The sequence below is a fragment of the Theropithecus gelada genome, chromosome 1, assembly GCF_003255815.1.
Source record: "Theropithecus gelada isolate Dixy chromosome 1, Tgel_1.0, whole genome shotgun sequence".
NCBI classification, from domain to species: domain Eukaryota; kingdom Metazoa; phylum Chordata; class Mammalia; order Primates; family Cercopithecidae; genus Theropithecus; species Theropithecus gelada.
Window position 1 is genome coordinate 29,422,267 of NC_037668.1, and position 21,236 is coordinate 29,443,502.

Below are 21,236 nucleotides of genomic sequence, written 5' to 3' on the forward strand. Positions count from 1 at the left end.
TTTTAAAAATTCCCTCTGAGTAACACTAATAATCAAGCAAGCATTGGATGCACTGTTAGAAATATTATGTGACACAATATTATAAAGAAAGAAAAAAATCTCTTAAGCTGGAGTGATTAGGGAAGGCTTCATGGAGAAAAAAATATCTGATCAGGTTCTTGAAGGATGGATAAGACTTTAATAGGCAATAACGGGGTGGAGTAAAGAAGAGGATGACATGAGTAAGGCACTTTCTTTTTCAGGAAACAGAAGTTTTCTAAGACAATTTCTAAGCAGTATAATACTGACACACCCAGAGGGGCTAAAAAAAAAAAAAAAAAAAAAAAAAAGAAAGCAATATAGTCAGATGGTTTTGACTGAAGAGGATGGATCCAAACAAATAAAACACAGAAGATTTAAATGACCCCGTAGTGAGGGGCTGAGGGGTGTGCGATCCACAACTACAAAGGGTGATGAGCATAGTTTCATAGGATTGATTTGGATGAGATAAAATACATGTCTCAATGTTCCTAGCTACTTCCAGCAGCAGGAACACTATTTCCATAAATAAGTCCCTAAAGAAACATGTCCAGAGAAAGAAACACACAGGTGAATCCTGGAGACATTGGTCTTGGCTATAGTTGAGCACTAACTCATGACCATAATCCAGGATGTCCTTCCAGAGAGACCCGAGCTCTTTGTGAGCAGCCATTCAGTAAGCACTGAGACCCAGGACTGCCCTGGCTCACCTCCCTCTCCTAGCAGCCTTTTGCACAAGAGTCCTAGAATTCTCTCTCTCCTGTGGCATCTCTCTCATGGGTTACTGGCCGTAACTTCCTCCCCTCCATAACCTTCCCCAATAATTCCTTCTGCAAAGAATATCTCCCACACCTCATTTCCTTTCTTGCCTTCACCAAAACACATGCTTAATTTAACTCTATTGGATCCTTCACAACATTGTTATAAAATTATCCATTTACTCATTAACTTCAAAATGGCTCATTCTTGTATTGCCAACATTGTTATAAAATTATCCATTTAGGCCGGGCGCGGTGGCTTAAGCCTGTAATTCCAGCACTTTGGGAGGCCGAGGCGGGCGGATCATGAGGTTAGGAGATCGAGACCATCCTGGCTAACACGGTGAAACCCCGTCTCTACTAAAAAAATACAAAAAAACTAGCCGGGTGAGGTGGCAGGCGCCTGTAGTCCCAGCTACTCAGGAGGCTGAGGCAGGAGAATGGCGTGAACCCGGGAGGCAGAGCTTGCAGTGAGTTGAGATCCCGCCACTGCACTCCAGCCTGGGCGACAGCAAGACTCCGTCTCAAAAAAAAAAAAAAAAAAAAAAATTATCCATTTAATCATTACCTTCAAAATGGCTCATTCTTGTATTGCCAAAGTATTACTTTACATCATGTACAAAGTATGTGCTCGAAAATGGTTTTTAACTGAACTAAGTCAAACTTACTAGATGTTCAAAAAATGTTGACTAATTTACTTTTTGAAACTGTTGCTGGGCTTCACGCTATGAATCTCCAAAAGCAGTAATTATTTTTCTGTTTTGCTTAAAATTAGATGAGTATCAGCTAACAAACAGAGCACTGTAAAGCACCTAGAAGTATTATACCTATACCATGTGTATCTACTGCGAATCAGAGATGTCTCTTACAATATTCACGGTAACTCAATGAATTTTGTTTTCAACAACGGGGAGCTAAGGAGAAAGAGGTTAAAGCTGATCAGGTTACACACCTGATAGGTGACCAAACTCGTATGTGAACCTAAGGCTGGTGTTACTTCAAAATCCACATGAGTTTTTGTTGTTGTTGTTGCTCCTTCTTTTGTTTTTGCTCATCATCACACTATAACATCCTTCGATCTGGGCTCCACCTACTTCACCAGAGCTGCCCTTCTCCTCATGCTTTCCACCTCAGTCACACTGGGGCTTCTTTTCTTTTTTCTTCCATTTTCTTTTGCCTAAGGACCTCTGCCAAAAACTTTCTCTCCTCTCTTTGCCTAGTTCAGATCTCCACTAAATGGTCACTTTCTCAGTGAAATATTCTCTGATCCCCTTGATTGTTACATGCTCTAAAAACATGTTTTCTATATAGAAATGATCATAGTTTCTCACTATATATTCATTGCTGTGATTGTTTAATTTGCATTACCCGCAACACACACAAGCTCCATGTTCATTTTATTCACGATTGTAGTCTCAACACTACCAGAGTGCCTGGTAAGTATTTGCAGAATGAATTAATGATTGTCTTGAGCCATATATTCAGTGACTACATCTGGTCATTTTAAATTCCATGCCCTAAAAGGAAGTATCTCCAAAGCTTATTGTGAGCAGAAAAACCCTTTTCTGCACCTTTGAAGGAGTCTTTCCAAGGGTTCAATATTTAAACAATGTGACATGTGAACAGAACTCAAAAGAAGCATGTCAAGGACTGCTGAAAAAGCCCTTCTCTACCCAATTCTTTAGTTAGTAGTAGAAATCCCTTTGGCAATTTATTTAAGCCTTAAGAAATAAAACTCAAAATGCAAACACCACTGGTCAAGCCATTGGCCTTCATTCATTCATTCAGCAACTATTTTGTAAATAGCTATTAGGTGCTATTACAGGTGATAAGCACATCAGTAAAAAAGGCAAAGAAGGTTCCTGCCAACATGGAACTTATAGTACATAAGCAAACAAGTATATGAAGAAGAATTTTAAAGAAACATATCTACATGGAAGAACATAAAATACAGTAATGTAATACAAAGGGAATGAGAGCTATTCTAGGTAAGGTGGCCAGCAAAGGCCTCCCTGAGTATGTAATTGGTATATAAATAGATAAGCAGAACATTGAAGAGAATGAACAACCCAGAAAAGACTCATGAATAAATGGAAATGCACCACTTGAGAAAGGGAGCATTTAAACTTGGTGAAGAAGTTTCAGATGCTTTAGTGGTCGACATAGGCATGGGCAAGGACTTCATGTCTAAAACACCAAAAGCCACAGCAACGAAAGCCAAAATTAACAAATGGGATCTAATTAAACTAAAGTGTTTCTGCACAGCAAAAGAAACTACTATCAGAGTGAACAGGCAACCTACAGAATGGGAGAAAATTTTTGCAATCTACTCATCTGACAAAGGGCTAATATCCAGAACCTACAAAGAACTCAAACAAATGTACAAGAAAAAAACAAACAACCCCATCAAAAAGTGGGCAAAAGATATGAACAGACACTTCTCAAAAGAAGACATTCGTACAGCCAACAGACACATGAAAAAATGTTCATCATCACTCTCCATCAGAGAAATGCAAATCAAAACCACAATGAGATACCATCTCACACCAGTTAGAATGGCAATCATTAGAAAGTCAGGAAACAACAGGTGCTGGAGAGGATGTGGAGAAATAGGAACACTTTTACACTGTTGGTTGGATATTCAATTTTTCACTCTAGACCTCAATGGGCTTTAAATGTTTCCTTCCAAGATCTACAATAAATGCTATTCCAAACTTCTGAATCAAAAGAAAAGTTTATCTTTGTGAGATGAATCCATGTATCTCAAAACAGTTTCACAGTTTCTTGTTTTAATGTGGAGATATTCATTTTATCACTAAAGGCCTCAACGGGTTCCAAAATTTCCCATTGCAGACACCACAAAAAGAATGTTTACAACATTCTGAATAAAAAAAGAAAAGTTTAACTCTGTAAGATGAATCCACATATCATAAAGCTGTTTCACAGATTCGCAAGTTTTGTATAACTTTCGAAAGTTTTACAAAAATAGTATTTGCACCCTGCTGAATGAAAAGAAAGTTTTACTTTTGTTGGTGAAGCCAAACAGACCAAAGCGCTAACACAGATATCTTCTTTCTTGTTTTTTATCCGTGCATATTTTGTTCTTTTGATAGGCCTCAATGGGCACCCAAATTTCCCTTCATAGAGTGTACCAAAAGAGTGCATCCAATCTGTTGAATGAAAATAAAGTTTCACTGTGTAACAGAAATCCACACATCAGAAAGCAGTTTCACAGATAGGTTTTATCTGGTTCTCATCAACTGATTTTAAGTTTTCTCTTAGAAACCTCAATGGGCTCCAAAATGTCCCTTCACATACACTACAAAAGCACTCTTTCCACCTTCTGAATCAAAAGAAACCTTGAACTAAGTGAATTGAAACCAGACATAACATACGTAGATTTTGCATGAGATACGTTGTTTTTGGCTGTAGGCTTCAACGGGCATTCACATATCCCTACAGAGATTCATTAAAAAAATAGTGTTTCCTACTTGCTGAATAAAAAAAAGATTTACTCTGTGAGGTGAATGCATACATAAAAAAGCAGTTTCACAGCTAGGTTCTTCCNTAGTAAGTTTGACTTAGTTCAGTTAAAAACCATTTTTGAGCACATACTTTGTACATGATATAAAGTAATACTTTGGCAATACAAGAATGAGCCATTTTGAAGTTAATGATTAAATGGATAATTTTATAACAATGTTGGCAATACAAGAATGAGCCATTTTGAAGTTAATGATTAAATGGATAATTTATAACAATGTTGTGAAGGGTCCAATAGAGTTAAATTAAGCATGTGTTTTGGTGAATGCAAGAAAGGAAATGAGGTGTGGGAGATATTCTTTGCAGAAGGAAGTATTGGGGAAGGTTATGGAGGCGAGGAAGTTACAGCCAGTAACGCATGAGAGAGGTGCCACAGGAGAGAGAGAATTGTAGGACTCTTCTGCAAAAGGCTACTAGGAGAGGGAGGTGAGCCAGGGCAGTCCTGGGCCTCAGTGCTTACTGAATGGCTGCTCACAAAGAGCTCAGGTCTCTCTGGAAGGACATCCTGGATTATGGTCATGAGTTAGTGCACTCCCAAATATCACTTTTCAGATTACACGAACATAGTGTTAGCAAACTCCTTTATAAAGAGAAAGATGTAATTCTGTGAGATGAAATCACACATAATAAAGATGTTTCTCAGAAAGCAACTTTCTCGTTTTTATTTGAGAATGTTACCTTTTTCAGCATAAGGTTCAATGCGATTCAAAACACCATTTTTGAGATTCCCCAAAAACACTGGTAACAGACTGCTCCATGAAATGAATGTTTAATTCTGTGAGATGAATTCACACATCAGAAATCAGTCTCTAAGAAAACTTCTTTCTGGTTTTCATCTGAGGATATTTCCTTTTTCACCATATGCCTCAGTGCACTCCCAAATATCACTTTGCAGATTACAGGAACACAGTGTTAGCAAACTCCTTCATGAAGAGAAAGGTGTAATTCCGTGAGGTGAATTCACACATCAAAGAGAAGTTTCCCAGAAAGCTTTTTTCCAACTTTCCTTTGAGGATACTTCCTTTGTCTTCTTAGGCTTCAATGCAATAAAAAATATCCCTTTTCAGATTCCCCCAAAAGAGTGGTAACAGACTGCTCCAGAAAAAGAAAATGTAACTCTGTGAGACGACTTCACACATCACATCAGAGAACAGTTTCTCAGAAACCTTCTTTCTACTTTTCATCTGAGGATATTTCCCTTTTCACAATGTGCCTCAGTACACTCCCAAGTATCACCTAGCAGATTACAGGAACAGAGTGTTAGCAAACTCCTTCATGAATAGAAAGGTGTAATTCTGTGAGGTGAATTTACACATCACAAAGAAGTTTCTCAGAAAGTTTCTTTCTCGTTTTTATTTGAGGATATTTCCACTGTCAGTGTAGGCTTCAATGAGATTAAATTATCATTAGTCAGGCTCCCCAAAAACAGTGGTAACAAAGTGCTCTATGAAAAAATGTGTAACTCTGTGAGATGAATTCACACATCAGAAAACGGTTTCTCAGATACTATCTTTCTAGTTTTCATCTGAGGACATTTCCTTTTTCACCATATGCCCCAGTGCACTCCCAAATATCACTTTACAGATTACAGGAACACAGTGTTAGCAAACTCCATCATGAAGAGAAAGGTGTAATTCTGTGAGGTGAATTCACACATCACAAAGAATTTTCTCAGAGAGCTTCTTTCTAGTTTTTATTTGAGAATATTTCCTTTGTCTGTGTAGCCTACCAAGCGATAAACATATCAATTCTCAGGTCCCCTAAAAACAGAGGTAAGAGACTGCTCCATGAAAGGAAAGCGTAACTCTGTGAGACGAATTCATACATCAGAGAACAGTTTCTCTGAAACCTTCTTTCTAATTTTAATCTGAGGATATTTCCTTTTTCGCCATATGCCTCAGTGCACTCCGAAATATCACTTTGCAGATTACATGAACACAGTGTTAGCAAACTCCTTCATGAAGAGAAAGGTGTAATTCTGTTATGTGAATTCACACATCATAAAGAAGTTTCTCAAAAACCTTCTTTCTAATTTTCACTTGAGAATATTTCATTTGTTGAAGTAGGCTTCAATGCAATAAAAATATCATTTCTCAGGTTCCCCAAAAACAGTGGTAACAGACTGCTCCAGGAAAAGAAAGTGTAACTCTTTTAGACGAATTCACACATCAGAGAACAGTTTCTCAGAAATCTTCTTTCTATTTTTCATCTGAGGATACTTCCTTTTTCACCATATGCTTCAGTGCACTCCGAAATATCACTGTGCAGATTACAGGAACACAGGGTTAGCAAACTCCTTCATGAAAAGTTTCTTTGTAGTTTTTATTTGATGATATTTCCTTTGTTCAAGTAGGCTTCAATGCGATAAACAATATCATTTCTCATATCCTTTGAGATATCATGTCCTTCAATATCATGTCCTTTGTCCGCGTAGGCTTCAATGTGATAAAAATATCACTTCTCAGGTTCCCCAAAAACAGTGGTAACCGACTGCTGTAGGAAAAGAAAGTGTAACTCTTTGAGACGAATTCACTCATCAGAGAATAGTTTCTCAGAAATCTTCTTTCTGCTTTTCATCTGAGGATACTTCCTTTTGGACCATATGCCTCAGTGCATTCCAAATATCACTTTGCAGATTACAGGAACACAGTGTTAGCAAACTCCTTCATGAAGAGAAAGGTGTAATTCTGCGAGGTGAATTGACATTTAATAAAGATGTTTCTCAGAAAGCTTCTTCCTCATTTTTATTTGAGGATATTTCCTTTGTCAGCATAGCCTTCAATGCGATTCGAAATATCATTTCAAAGATTCCCCTAAAACACTGGTAACAGACCACTACATGAAACGAATGTTTAACTCTGTGAGATGAATTCATACATCAGAAATCAGTTTCTCAGAAGGCTTCTTTCTGGTTTTCATCTGAGGATATTACCTTTTTTACCTTATGATTCTAGGTGCTAACAAATATCCATTTGCAGATTCCACCAAAACAGTGGTAGCAAACTGTTTCATGAAGAGGAAGGTGTATTTCATTGCGATGAATTCACAATTCCCAGAGAAGTTTCCCAGAAAGCTTTTTTCTAGCTTTCATTTGAGGATACTTCCTTAGTCTTCTTAGGCTTCATTGCAATAAACAATATCCCTTTCAGATTCCCCAAAAACAGTGGTAACAGAGTGCTCCAGAAAAAGTATTTGTAACTCTGTGAGACGAATTCACACAACAGAGAACAGTTTCACAGAAACCTTCTTTCTAGTTTTCATCCGAGGATATATTGTTTTTCACCATAAGCCTCAGAGCACTTCCAAATATCACTTTCCTGATAATAAGAACATCATATTAGCAAATGCCTTCATGAAGAGAAAGGAGTAATTCTGTGAGGTGATTTCACACATCACAAAGAAGATTATCAGAAAGGTTCTTTCTAGTTTTTACTTGAGTATATGTCCTTTGTCAGCATAGGCTTCAATGCGATTCGAAATATCATTTCTGAGATTCCTCTAAAACACTGGTAAGAGACTGTCCATGAAAGGAATGTTTAACTCTGTGAGATGAATTCCCACATGAGAAATCAGTTTCTCAGAAAGCTTCTTTCTGGTTTTCATCTGAGTATATTTCCTTTTTAACCTTATGCTTCTATGCGCTAACAAATATCCATTTGCAAATTCCACCAAAGCAGTGCTAGCAAAATGTTTCATGAAGAGGAAGGTGTATTTCATTGTGATGAATTCACGAATCCCAGAGAAGTTTCCCAGAAAGCTTTTTTATAACTTTCATTTGAGGATACTTCGTTTGTCTTCTTAGGCTTCGGTGCGATAAAAAATATCCTTTTTCAGATTCCCCAAAAAGAGTGGTAAGAGACTGCTCCAGCAAAAGAAACTGTAACTCTGTCACACGAATTCACACATAAGAGAACAGTTTCTCAGAAAACTTCCTTTTAGTTTTTATTTGAGGATATTTCCTTTGTCCGCATAGGCTTCAATGCGATAAAACTATCCCTTCACAGGTTCCCCCAAAACAGTGGTAACAGACTGTTCCAGGAAAAGAAAGTGTAACTATGTGAGACGAATTCACACATTAGAGAACTGTTTCCCAGAAACCTTCTTTCTACTTTTCATCAGAGGATATTCCCTTTTTCACCATATGCCTCAGTGCACTCCCAAATATCACTTTGCAGATTACAGGAACACAGTGTTAGCAAACTCCTTCATGAAGAGAAAGGTGTAATTCTATGAGGTGAATTCACACATCATATAGAAGTTTCTCGGAAAGCTTCTTTCTAGTTTTTATTTGATGGTATTTCCTTTGTCCGCGTAGGCTTCAATGTGATAAAAATATCACTTCTCAGGTTCCCCAAAAACAGTGATAACACACCGCTCCAGGAAAAGAAAGTGTAATTCTGTGAGATGAATTCACACAACAGAGAACAGTTTCTCTGAAACCTTCTTCCTAGTTTTCATTTGAGGATATTTCCTTTTCAACCATATGCCTCAATGCACTCCCAAATGTCACTTTGTAGATTACAGGAACACAGAGTTAGCAAACTCCTTTATTTAGAGAGAGGTATAATTCTCTGAGGTGATTTCACACATAATAAAGATGTTTCTCAGAAAGCTTCTTTCTCCTTTTTACTTGAGGATATTTCCTTTGTCATCAAAGTCTTCAATGCGATCCAAAATATCATTTCTGAGATTCCCCAAAAACACTGGCAGCAGACAGCTCCATGAAACGAATGTTTACCTCTGTGAGATGAACTCACAAATTAAAAATCAGTTTCTCAGAGCACTTCTCTCTGGTTTTCATCAGAGGATATTTTCCTTTTTACCTTATGCCTCTATGCGCTCCTAAATATCCTTTTGCAGATTCCATGAAAAAAATGCTAGCAAATCGTTTCAAGAAGAGGAAAGTGTATTTCATTGGGATGAATTCACACATCACAGAGAAGTTTCCCAGAAAGATTTTTTTCTAACTTTCATTTGAGGATACTTCTTTTGTCTTCTTAGGCTTCAATGAGATAAAAAGTATCTCTTTTCAGATTCCCCAAAAGAGTGGTAACAGACTGCTCCAGAAAAAGAATTTGTAACTCTGTGAGACGAATTCACACGGCAGAGAACAGTTTCACAGAAACCTTCTTTCTAGTTTCCATCCGAGGATATTTCCTTTTTCACCATAAGCCTCAGAGCACTCCCAAATATCACTTTGCAGATTACAGGAACACAGTGTTAGCAAACTCCTTCATGAAGAGAAAGGTGTAATTCTGTGAGGTGAATTCAAAATCACAAAGAAGATTCTCGGAAAGCTTCCTTCTAGTTTTTATTTCAGGATATTTCCTTTGTCCGTCTAGGCTTCAATGCGATAAAAATTATCACTTTTCAGGTTACCCAAAAACAGTGGTAACAGACTGCTCCAGGAAAGGTAAGTGTAACTCTGTGAGACGAATTCACACATCAGAGAGCAGTTTCTCAGAAACCTTCTTTTTAGTTTTCATCCTATGATATTTCCTTTTTCACCACATATCTCAGTGCACTCCCAAATATCACTTTGCAGATTACAGGAACACAGTGTTAGCAAACTCCTTCATGAAGAGAAAGCTGTAATACTGTATGGTGAATTCACACATCACAAAGAAGTTTCTCAGAAAGCTTCTTTCCAGTTTTATTTGAGGATATTTCCTTTCTCCGTGTAGGCTTCAAAGCAATAAAAGTATCACTTCTCAGCTTCCTCAAAAATAGTGCTAACAGACTGCTCCATGAAAGGTAAGTGTAACTCTGTGAGACGAATTCACACATCAGAAAACTGTTTCTCAGAAAGCTTCTTTCTGCTTTTCATCTGAGGATATTTCCATTATCACCATATGCCTCAGTGTACTCCCAAATATCACTTTGCAGATTACAGGAACACAGTGTTAGCAAACTCCTTCATGAAGAGAAAGGTGTAATTCTGTGAGGTGAATTCACACATAACAAATACGTTTCTAAGAAAATTTCTTCCTCATTTTTATTTGAGGATTTTTCTTTTGTCAGCATAGACTTCAACGTGATTTGAAATATCATATCTGAGATTCCCCTAAAACACTGGTAACAGACTGTCCATGAAAGGAATGTTTAACTGTGTGAGATGAATTCACACATCAGAAATCAGTTTCTCAGAAAGCTTCTTTCAGGTTTTCATCTGAGGATATTTCCTTTTTTACCTTATGTGCTCCCAATTATCCATTTGCAGATTCCACCAAAACAGTGGTAGCAAACTGTTTCATGAAGAGGAAGGGGTATTTCATTGTGATGAATTCACAATCCCAGAGAAGTTTCCCAGAAAGCTTTTTTCTAACTTTCATTTGAGGATACATCCTATGTCTTCTTAGGCTTCAATGCGACAAAACGTATCCCTTTTCAGATTCCCAAAAAAGAGTGGTAACAGAGTGCTCCAGGAAAAGAAATTGTAACCCTGTGAGACGTATTCACACATCAGAGAACCATTTCTCAGAAACCTTCTTTCTAGTTTTCATCTGAGATTATTACCTTTTTCACCATGAGCCTCAGAGCACTCCCAAATATCACTTTGCCAATTACAGGAACACAGTGTTAGCAAACTCCTTCATGAAGAGAAAGGTGTAATTCTGTGAGGTGAATTCACACATCTCTACGAAGATTCTCAGAAAACTTCTTTTTCATTTTTATTTGAGGATACGTCCTTTGTCCATGTAAGCTTCAATGTGATAAAAATAGCATTTCTCAGGTTCCCCAAAAACAGTGGTATCAGACTGCTCCAGGAAAAGAAAGTGTAACTCTTTGAGACGAATTCACTCATCAGATAACCGTTTCTCAGAAACATTCTTTCTGTTTTTCATCTGAGGATATTTCCTTTTTCAACATATACCTCAGTGCACTCCCAAATATCACTTTGCAGATTACACGAACACAGTGTAAGCAAACTCCTCCTTGAATAGAAAGGTGTAATTCTGTGAGTTGAATTCTCACATAATAAAGATGTTTCTCATAAAGCTTCTTTCTCATTTTTATTTGAGGATATTTCTTTTGTCAGCATGGGCTTCAAAGTGAACCGAAATATCATTTATGAGATTCCCCTTAAACACTGGTAATAGACTACTCCATGAAATGAATGTTTAACTCTGTGAGATGAATTCACACATCAGAAATCAGTTTCTCAGAAAGCTTCTCTCAGGCTTTCATATGAGGATATTTCCTTTTTTATCTTCTGCTTTGATGCGCTCCCAAATATCCTTTTGCAGATTCCACGAAAACAGTGGTAGCAAACTGTTTCATGAAGAGGAAGGTGTATTTCATTGGGATGAATTCACTCATTACAGAGAAGTTTACCAGATACCTTTTTTCTAACTTTCATTTGAGGATACTTCCTTTGTCTACATAGGCTTCAATGCGATAAAAAAAAAAAAATCCCTTTTCAGATTCCCAAAAAAAGAGTGGTAACAGACTGCTCCATGAAAAGAAAGTGTAACTCTGTGAGACGAATTCCCACATCAGAGAACAGTTTCTCAGAAACCTTCTTTCTACTTTTCATTTGAGGATCTTTCCTTTTTCACCATAGGCCTCAGTGCACTGCCAAGTATCACTTTGCAGATTACAGGAACACAGTGTTAGCAAACTCCTTCATGAAGACAAAAGTGTAATATTGTGAGGTGAATTCACACATCATAAAGAAGTTTCTCAGAAAGCTTCTTTCCAGTTTTCTTTGAGGATATTTCCTTTGTCTGCGTAAGCTTCAATGCGATAAAATTATCACTTCTCAGTTTCCCCAAAAACAGTGGTAACAACTGCTCCATGAAAGGTAAGTGTAACTCTGTGAGACGAATTCACACATCAGAGAACAGTTTCTCAGAACCCTTCTTTCTACTTTTCACCTGAAGATATTTCCTTTTTCTACCTATACCTCAGTGGACTCCCAAATATCATTTTTTAGATTACAGGAACACAGTGTTAGCAAACTCCTTCATAAAGAGAAAAGTGTAATTCTGTGAGGTGAATTCACACATAATAAAGGTGTTTCTCAGAAAGATTATTTTTCGTTTTTATTTCAGGATATTTTCTTTGTCAACATAGGCTTCAATGTGATTCAAAATATCATTTTTGAGATTCCCCTAAAACTCTGGTAACAGACTGCTGCATGAAACGAATGTTTAACTCTGTGAGTGAATTCACACATCAGAAATCCGTTTCTCAGAAAGCTTCTTTCAGGTTTTCCTCTGAGGATATTTACTTCTTTACCTTATACTTCTATGTGCTCCCAAATATCCATTCGCAGATTCCACCAAAACAGAGGTAGCATACTGTTTCATGAAGAGGAAGGTGTATTTCATACGGATGAATTCACAATTCCCAGAGAAGTTTCCCAGAAAGATTTTCCTAACTTTCATTTGAGGATACTTCCTTTGTCTTCTTAGGCTTCAATGCGATAAAAAAAAATCCCTTTTCAGATTCCCCAAAAAGAGTGGTAACAGACTGCTCCAGAAGAAGAATTTTTGAGGGGCGGAGCAAGATGGCCGAATAGGAATAGCTCCAGTCTCCAACTCCCAGCGCGAGCGACACAGAAGACCGGTGATTTCTGCATTTTCAACTGAGGTACTGGGTTCATCTCACTGGGGAGTGCCGGACGATCGGTGCTGGGCAGCTGCTGCAGCCCGACCAGCGAGAGCTGAAGCAGGGTGAGGCATTGCCTCACCTGGGAAGCGCAAGGGGGAAGGGAATCCCTTTTCCTAGCCAGGGGAACTGAGACACACAACACCTGGAAAATCGGGTAACTCCCACCCCAATACAGCAGCGAGGCTGGGGGAGGGGCGCCCACAATTGCTGAGGCTTAAGTAGGTAAACAAAGCTGCTGGGAAGCTCGAACTGGGTGGAGCTCACAGCAGCTCAAGGAAACCTGCCTGTCTCTGTAGACTCCACCTCTGGGGACAGGGCACAGTAGACAATAACAAACGCAACAGAAACCTCTGCAGACGCAAACGACTCTGTCTGACAGCTTTGAAGAGAGCAGTGGATCTCCCAACATGGAGGTTGAGATCTGAGAAGGGACAGACTGCCTGCTCAAGTGGGTCCCTGACCCCTGAGTAGCCTAACTGGGAGACATCTCCAACTAGGGGCAGTCTGACACCCCACACCTCACAGGGTAGAGTACACCCCTGAGAGGAAGCTTCCAAAGCAAGAATCAGACAGGTACACTTGCTGTTCAGAAATATTCTATCTTCTGCAGCCTCTGCTGCAGATACCCAGGCAAACAGGGTCTGGAGTGGACCTCAATCAATCTCCAACAGACCTACAGCTGAGGGTCCTGACTGTTAGAAGGAAAACTATCAAACAGGAAGGACACCTACACCAAAACCCCATCAGTACATCACCATCATCAAAGACCAGAGGCAGATAAAACCACAAAGATGGGGAAAAAGCAGGGCAGAAAAGCTGGAAATTCAAAAAATAAGAGCGCATCTCCCCCGGCAAAGGAGTGCAGCTCATCGCCAGCAACGGATCAAAGCTGGACAGAGAATGACTTTGACGAGATGAGAGAAGAAGGCTTCAGTCCATCAAATTTCTCAGAGCTAAAGGAGGAATTATGTACCCAGCAAAAAGAAAATAAAAATCTTGAAAAAAAAGTGGAAGAATTGATGGCTAGAGCAATTAATGCAGAGAAGGTCATAAACGAAATGAAAGAGATGAAAACCATGACACGAGAAATACGTGACAAATGCACAAGCTTCAGTAACCGACTCGATCAACTGGAAGAAAGAGTATCAGCGATTGAGGATCAAATGAATGAAATGAAGCGAGAAGAGAAACCAAAAGAAAAAAGAAGAAAAAGAAATGAACAAAGCCTGCAAGAAGTATGGGATTATGTAAAAAGACCAAATCTACGTCTGATTGGGGTGCCTGAAAGTGAGGGGGAAAATGGAACCAAGTTGGAAAACACTCTTCAGGATATCATCCAGGAGAACTTCCCCAACCTAGTAGGGCAGGCCAACATTCAAATCCAGGAAATACAGAGAACGCCACAAAGATACTCCTCGAGAAGAGCAACTCCAAGACACATAATTGCCAGATTCACCAAAGTTGAAATGAAGGAAAAAATCTTAAGGGCAGCCAGAGAGAAAGGTCGGGTTACCCACAAAGGGAAGCCCATCAGACTCACAGCAGATCTCTCGGCAGAAACTCTACAAGCCAGAAGAGAGTGGGGGCCAATATTCAACATTCTTAAAGAAAAGAATTTTAAACCCAGAATTTCATATCCAGCCAAACTAAGTTTCATAAGTGAAGGAGAAATAAAATCCTTTATAGATAAGCAAATGCTTAGAGATTTTGTCACCACTAGGCCTGCCTTACAAGAGACCCTAAAAGAAGCANGTAACTCTGTGAGATGAATTCACACATCAGAGAACAGTTTCTCATAAAATTTCTTTCTGCTTTTCATCTGAGGACATTTCCTTTTTCACCATAAGCCTCAGTGCACTCCTAAATATCACTTTGCAGAATACAGGAACACAGTGTTAGCAAACTCTTTCATGAAGAGAAAGGTGTAATTCTGTGAGGTTAATTCACACATAATAAAGATGTTTCTCAGAAAGCTTCTTTCTCGTTTTTATTTGAGGATATTTCCTTTGTCAGCATAGCCTTCAATACGATCCAAAATATCATTTCTGAGATTCCCCAAAAACGCTGGTAACAGACTGCTCCATGAAAGGAATATTTAACTCTGTGAGAAGAATTCACACATCAGAATATGATTTCTCAGAAACCTTCTTTCTGGTTTCCATCTGAGGATATTTCCTTTTTTACCTTATGCCTCTATGCGCTCTCAAATATCCTTTTGCAGATTCCACGAAAACAATGTTAGCAAACTGTTTCGTGAAGAGGAAGGTGTATTTCATTGGGATGAATTCACACATCACAGAGAAGTTTCCCAAAAAGCTTTTTTCTCTCTTTCATTTGAGGATACTTCCTCTGTCTTCTTAGGCTTCAAACGATAAAAAATATCCCTTTTCAGATCCCGAAAAAGAGTGGTAACAGACTGCTCCATGAAAAGAAAGTATAACTCTGTAAGACGAATTCACACATTGGAGAACAGCTTCTCAGTAACCTTCTTTATAGTTTTCATCAGAGAATATTTCCTTTTTCACCATAGGCCTAGAGCACTCCCAAATATCACTTTGCAGATTACAGGAACACAGTGTTAGCAAACTCCTTCATGAAGAGAAAGGTGTAATTCTGTGAGGTGAAATCACACATCACTACGAAGATTCCCAGAAAGCTTCTTTTCAGTTTTTATTTGAGGATATGTCCTTTGTCCCCGTAGGCTTCAATGCGATAAAAATATCAATTCTCAAGTTCCCCAAAAACAGTGATAACAGTACACCAGGAAAAGAAAGTGTATCTCTGTGAAATGAATTCACATATCGGAGAATATTTTCTGAGAAACCTTGTTTCTGCTTTTCATCTGAGGATATTTCCTTTCTTACCATAGACCTCAATGCGCTCCCAAATATCACTTTACAGATTCCACGAAAAGAGTGTTAGCAAACTGCTACAAGAAAGGAAAGGTGAGTCCCTGTGTGATGAATTCACACATCAGAAAGCAAGTTGTCATAAAACTTCTTTCTAGCTATTTTCTGAGGATACTTCCTTTTTCACAATAGGCCTCAAAGTGCTCCCAAATATCAATTTGCAGATTCCACAAGAACAGTGTTAGCAAACTGCCTCATGAAGACTAAGTTGTAACTCTGGGAAATAAATTCATATATCACAAAGAAGTTTCTCAGAAAACTTCTTTCATGTTTTCATCTGAGGATTTTTCAATTGTCCTTACAGTCTTCAATGCGATCTGAAATCTCAGTTCTCAGATTCCACAAAAAAAAAGATGAGCAAACGGCTCCACGAAATACAGTGGTAACTCTGAGTTGAATTCACACATAACAAAGCCGTTTCTCAGAAATCTTCATTCTAGTTTTTCTCTGAGGATATTTCCTTTGTCACCCTAAGTTTCATTGCGCTAAGAATTATCTGATGGCAGATTTCAAGAAAACTGAGTTAGCAAACTGATTAATGAAGAGAAAAGTGTATCTCTGTGATTTGCATTCACACAACACAATGCAATTTCTCAGAACGCTTCTTTCCAGTTTTTATCTGTGGATATTTCCTTTTTCACCAGAGCCCCCAATTCGCTCCCAAATATCACTTTGCAGATTCCACGAGGAGAGTGTTAGCAAACAGCTACATGAACAGAAAGGTGGAACTCTGTGAGATGAATTCAGAGGTCAGAAAGACATTTTTCAGAAAACTTATTTCTCGTTTTTATCTAGGGATATTTCCTTTGGCTGTATACTCTTCAAAGCGATCCGAAATCAGTTCTCAGATTCCACAAAAACTGGACTAGCAAACAGCTCCATGAAATACAGCTGTAACTCAGTGAGTTGAATTCACACTTCACAAAGCAGTTCCTCAGAAAACTTCTTTCTACTTTTTATCTGAAGATATTTCCTTTGTCACCGTCAGCTTCATTGGGCAAAGAAATATCCCTCTGCAGATGTCCAGAAAACTGTGTTAGCAAACTGACCAATGAACAGAATTGTGTAACTCTATTGGTTGCATTCACACGTCACAATGCAGTTTCTCAGAATGCTTCTTTTCAGTTTTTATCTGAAGCTATTTCCTTTTTCACTGTAGCCCTCAGTGCGCTCCCAAATATCACTTTGGAGATTCCACGAGTACAGTGATAGTGAACAGTATCATGAACTGAAAGGTGGAACTCTGTGAGATGAATTTAAAGATCACAAAGAAGTTGCTCAGAAAGCTTCTTTCTCGTTTTTATGTGATTATATTTCCTTTTCCACCATAGCCCTCAATGCGATCCCAAATATCACTTTTCAGATTCAATGAAAACAGTGTTACCAAACGGATTCATGAACATATAGGTGGAATACTCTGAGATGAATTCACAGACACAAAGGAGTTTCTCAGAAAGCTTCTTTCTCATTTTCACCTGAGGACATTTCCTTTTTCCGTATAGTCTTCAAAGCGATTCGAAATATCACTTCTCAGATTCCACAAAAACACAAATATCACTTTGCAGATTCCGTGAGAACAGTGTTAGCAAATGGCTTCATTAACAGAAAGGTGGAACTCTGTGATGAATTCGCAGATCACGAATAAGTTTCTAAGAAAGCTTCTATCTCATTTTTATCTGATTATATTTCCTTTTCCACCATAGCCCTCAATGCACTTCAAAATATCAGTTTGCAGATTCCACGAGAACAGTATTAGCAAACAGTTTCATTAACAGAAAGGTGGAACTCTGTGAGATGAATTCACAGAACAGAAAGGAATTTCTCAGAAAACTTCTTTCTCGTTCTTACTTGAGGATATTTCCGCTTTCCATATTGTCTTCAAAGTGATTCGAAATATCATTTCTCGGATTCCACAAAAACAAGGCTACCAAACGGCTGCATGAAATACAGTTGTAACTCAGTCAGTTGAATTCACAGATCACAAAGAAGTTTCTCAGAAAGCTTCTTTCCCCTTTTTATCTGAGGATATTTCCTTTTTCACCATAGCCCTCAATGCACTCACAAATATCACTTTGCAGTTTCCACGAGAACAGTGTTAGTAAACGGCTTCATGAACAGAAAGGTGGAACTCTTTGAGATGAATTCACAGAACAGATAGAAATGTCTCTGAAAATTTTTTGTAGTTTTTATCTGAGAATACTTCCTTCTTCCGTATCGTCTTCAAAGAGATTCGAAATATCAGTTCTCAGATTCCACAAAAACAGTGTAGCAAATGGCTCCAAGAAATACAGCTGTGTCTCAGTGAGTTGAATTCACACATCACAAAACAGTTTCTCAGAAAGCTTCTTTCTGCGTTTCATCTGTGGATAGTTCCTTTGTCACCATAAGCTTCATTGAGCTAAGAAATATCCCATTCCAGATTTCAAGAAAACGGAATTGGCAAACTGATCAATGAAAAGAAAAGTGTAACTCTGTGAGTTGCATTCACACGTCACAAAGCAGCTTCTCAGAATGCTTCCTTCCAGTTTTTATCTGAGGATATTTCCTTTCTCACCATAGCCCTCAATGCGCTCCCAAGTATCACATTGCAATTTCCACGAAACAGTGTTATCAAAAAACTTCATGAACAGAAAGGTGTAGCTCTGTGAGATGAATTCACAGATCACAAAGAAGTTTTTCAGAAGCCTTCTCTCTTTTTTTATCTGAAGATATTTTCCTTTCCACCATAGCCCTCAATACACTCCCATATAACCCATTGCAGATTCCTCATGAACAGAAAGGTGGAACACTGTGAGATGAATTCACAGATCACAAAGAAATTTTTCAGAAAGCTTCTTTCTCATTTTTTCCTTAGGATGTTACTTTTTTTACTGTAGCCCTCAATGTGCTCCCAAATATCACTTTGCAGTTTCAATGAGAACAGTGTTAGTAAACAGCTTCATGAGCAGAAAGGTGGAACTCTGTGAGATGAATTCACAGATCACAAAGAAGTTTCTCAGAGAGCTTCTTTCTCTATTTTATCTGTGGATATATCCATTTTCACCATAGACCTCAAAGAACTCCCAAATATCTCTTTGCAGATTCCATGAGAACAGTGTTAGTAAATGGCTTCATGAACAGAATGGTTGAACTCTGTGAGGTGAATTCACAGATCAAAAAGAAGTTTCTCAGAAAGCTTCTTTCTCATTTTTATCTGATTATATTTCCTTTTCCACCATAGCCCCCAAAGCGCTCCCAAATATCACTTTGCAGATTCCTTGAGAACAGTATTAGCAAACAGCTTCATGAACAGAAATGTGGAACTCTGTGAGAAGAATTCACAGAACACTTAGAAATTTCTCCAAAAACTTTTTTCTCATTTTTATCTGAGGATAATTCCTTTTTCCATATCATCTTCAAAGCGATACAAAATATCAGTTCTCAGATTCCACAAAAACGGGGCTAGCAAATGGCCCCACGAAATACCCATGTAACCCAGTCAGTTGAATTCACACATCACAAAGCCGTTTCTCAGAGAGCTTCTTTCTACATTTTATCTCAGGATATCTCCTTTGTCACCATAAGCTTCATTGCCCTAAGAAATATCCCATTACAGATTTCGAGAAAACACAGTTAGCAAGCTGATCAAAGAAAAGAAAAGTGTAACACTGTGAGTTGCATTCACATGTCAAAAAGCAGTTCCTCAGAACGCTTCTTTCCAGTTTTTATCTGAGGATGTTTCCTTTTTCACCATAGCCCTCAATACACTCCCAAATATCACTTTACAGTTTCCACGAGAACAGTGTTAACAAACGGGCTCATGAACAGAAAGGTGGAACTCTGTGAGATGAATTCATAGATCACAAAGTAGTTTCTCAGAAACCTTCTCTCTCGTTTTATCTGAAGATATTTTCTTTCCAACGTGGCCCTTAATACACTCCAATATATCACTTTGCAGATTCCACGAGAACAGTGTTAGCAAACGGCTCGTGAACAGAAAGGTGGAACACAGTGAGATGAATTCACAGATCACAAAGAAATTTCTCAGAAATTTCTTTCTCGTTTTTTTCTGAGAATATTTCTTTTTTTTAACCATAGCCCTCATGCACTCCCAATATCACTTTGTAATTTCCACGAGAACAGTGTTAGTGTAGCAAACGGCTTCATGAACACAAAGGTGGAACTCTGTGAGATGAATTCACAGATTTCAGAAAAGTTTCTCAGAAAGCTTCTTTCTCCTTTTTATCTGATTACTTTTCGTTTTCCATCATAGCCCTCAATGCGCTCCCAAATATCCCGTTGCAGTTTCCACGAGAACAGTGTTAACAAACGGCTTCATGAACATAAAGGTGGAACTCTGTGAGATGAATACACAGATCACAAAGAAGTTTCTCAGAAAATTTCTTTCTTGTTTTCATCTGATTATATTTCCTTTTCCACCATAGCCTTCAATGAGCTCCCAATTATCACTTTGCAGATTCCACGAGAAGAGTGTTAGCAAACAGCTACATGAACAGAAAGGTGGAACTCTGTGAGATGAATTCACAGATCAGAAAGAAATTTCCCATAAAACTTCTTTCTCACTTTTATCTGACGATATTTCCTTTGGCCATATAGTATTCAAAGGGATCCAAAATGTCAATTCTTAGATTCCACAAAGCCAGGACTAGCAAACAGCTCCACGAAATACAGGTGTAACTCAGTGAGTTGAATTCGCACATCACAAAGCAGTTTCTCAGAAAGCTTCTTTCTACTTTTGATCTGAAGATATTTCCTTTGTCAAGGTAAGCTTCATTGGGCAAAGAAATATCCTATTGTAGATTTGAAGAAAACTGTGTTAGCAAACTGATCAACGAACAGAATTGTGTAACTCTGTGAGTTGTATCCACACGTCACAATGCAGTTTCTCAGAACGTTTCTTTTCAGTTTTTATCTGAAGATATTTCCTTTTCCACTGTAGCCCTCAATGCACTCCCAAATATGACTTTTCAGATTCCACGAGAAGAGTGTTAGCAAACTGCTACATGAACAGAAAGGTGGAACCCTGTGAGATGAATTCAGACATCAGAAAGTCATTTCTCAGAAAACTTCTTTCTCGTTTTTATCTGGGATATTTCCTTTGGCTGTATACTCTTCAAAGAGATTCAAAATATCAGCTCTCAGATTCCACAGAAACAGGACTAGCAAACAGCCCCATGAAATACAGCTGTAACTCAGTGAGTTGAATTCACACATCACAAAGCAGTTTCTCAGAAAGCTTCTTTCTACTTTTTATCTGATTATATTTCCATTTCCATAATAGACCTCAAAGTGCTCCCCTATATCACTTTGCAGATTCCACGAGAACAGAGTTAGCATACAGCTTCATGAACAGAAAAGTTAAACTCTGTGAGGTGAATTCACAGCACAGAAA